Source organism: Ostrea edulis, chromosome 5 (genome assembly GCF_947568905.1).
Source record: "Ostrea edulis chromosome 5, xbOstEdul1.1, whole genome shotgun sequence".
Classification (NCBI taxonomy): domain Eukaryota; kingdom Metazoa; phylum Mollusca; class Bivalvia; order Ostreida; family Ostreidae; genus Ostrea; species Ostrea edulis.
In genome coordinates, this window is record NC_079168.1 from 40789566 (window position 1) to 40792051 (window position 2486).

Consider the following 2486-nt stretch of genomic DNA (forward strand, 5'->3'; position numbering starts at 1 on the left):
TGATAGTTGTATTTCTCCTTTTCAACCCTGTCATAGTTTAGAGTTCATATGTTTATGATGCATAACGAAGTTGGCAGGACTTGGCATGATATCAAACCACAATCCGGTGAGGTCCTCAGTACCCCTTACTTGTCATAGGAGGCGACTAAATGGGATGTTCCTTCGGATCAGACCGCAAAAACCGGGGCCCCATATCACAGCAGGTGTGGTACGATAAAGATTCCTCCCGGTCGTAAGCGGAGATCGTAGACCTAAATTTTAATACCCTTCACCGGCAATGGTGACGTCTCCATATGAGTGAAAAAATTCTCAAGCGGGACGTTAAACAATATACAACCAACCAACCACATGACATGTTATAGGGACTTATACTGTAAATCTACAACTGATTTTAATTCCGTCGCCTTTAATAATTTTATCAGTTTCATGGCTGTTGAAATAGATGTTCACTATAAGAATTCCAGTCCCACTCGTGCCATAGCGGTGTCAAGACGTACATATAGGTAGTGATGGAGTCTTCGCCAAACACTCGACATTGAAAGATAAGAAGCATAGGTAGTTAGGATAAGATCTTTATAACTGTATAAAGGAGGCGTTGACGCGTTCAAGAACCCTCAGTACTACGGCCCCGAACGCTAAGCATAGATCTAAATTTGTGGTACTTCACCTACACCTCTCAAAATGAGTGAAACATTCTCAAACGGACGTAAAACAAAATAATATTTCTATCATTACACTTCCTCATGCCTCCTCACATCCTGACTAATAAATCAGTGCTGGTTCTCACACTAACACAGAGTAGCGGATTTTTTACAAAGGTATCGAGGCAACTTGAAACATCTACAAATTTTTACTTTTGTAACATGGGAAGTGGGCATGCAATTTCAAGACAACGTCAATTTCTTGTATCATAACAAAATAAGCTCTGGAGTCAGAGCATTATCATGGCAACCAGTTGGAGATTTCTCAGATAGAAAATAGTGTGAATATTGCTATTGTAGTTGGGCAGCGTAAAATTATATGTTTATATTACAAATCACATTTTCCTCTATGACGCAACCAATTTCAGCACGCTACACAATCCCTTCATATTGACTATGAACGGACTATGAAATAGTTTAAAGCACGCGACTGAGAGAGTGAGCGATTGATTGTATCTTGTTTAACGTCCCGCATGAGAATATTTCACTCATATGTAGACGTCATCATTGTCGGTGAAGTGCTGTAAAATTTAGGCCTATGGTCTTCGCTTACGGCCGGGAGGAATCTTTATCGTACCACACCTGCTGTGACATGGGACCTCGGTTTTTGCGGTTTGATCCGAAGGAACATCCCATTTAGTCGCCTCCTACGACAAACACTGTGTATATGAAATTTATGTAGCAATATTCCATTATCACTTGCATATGGTATTTATATCTCTCGACTGATTCGATGTGCAAGAGCTTGTTCTACTTATGGTCAGTTTTTTAATCCACACAGGCTACTGACTATCAAGTTGATGGTGCAGGGGTTCACGCAGTCTCGTTTAAAACCAGCATTTCGCAAATTCTATGGTCGTTATAACGATCTAGTTTGCCAATACAACCTATTATTGGGTCAAATCCTGTCTGACGTGTTTCATACCGATTGTTAGGTCGTTCTTGGCATACTAATTTTGACTGCGGATAACTCCGTTTACCTGATCAGGATATAGGGCTCACGGCGGGTGTGACTGGTCGGCAATGGATACTTACTCCTCCTAGGTACCTGATCCCACCTGGTATATCCATCGGTCCGTGTTTGCCCAACTCTCTATTCTGCATAGCTTGTAGGAGTTATGAGATTGATCTTTCTTCGTTATCCTAACCTTTCATTTAGGTGAGAGGTTCTGGCTATGTGATAGCTGATATGCTTCGTCAGATTACAAACAGTTTGCCATAGCAGTTGTATAACTGTTGACATCGTATCTACTTATATTTGCATCTGTAACTGATCATGATAGAAACATGCAATATTCAATTTTGGAATCAGAGTGGTGTTTAACAAAGTAGGTTTTTGGATAACTGATTACTAGAGATGAATATTTCCGTTTTCCATTTTTGTTGAAGAAGCAACTCTCTATGATCTCAAAAAGTGTAGTCTTTCATTTATCATGAGAAATGGATGTGTACAGTGTTGAAAAGTCATACGTTTTGATGTTGTTGATTTAAGAAAGGTTTTGTGATTTCGAATTTACTAAAATTTCTTTAGAATGTTTTCACATTTGATTTACACGACTTCTGGTATATGTAGTCGTACAGTACCTTTAACGTTTCTCCTTCACAGCTGTTAATATTTTTGTGTGGAGCAAAGACAGGGGCCTGGTAGAACATTTACTGGATCCAGCGATATATCGTTGTTTGTAAGGTTTTTTTTAAAATGAAGTTTAGGAATCCAGTATAGGTACTGTAACTCATATTCATCTGACCCATTATCTAGGATATTGAATGTGTCTAAAACTGAAG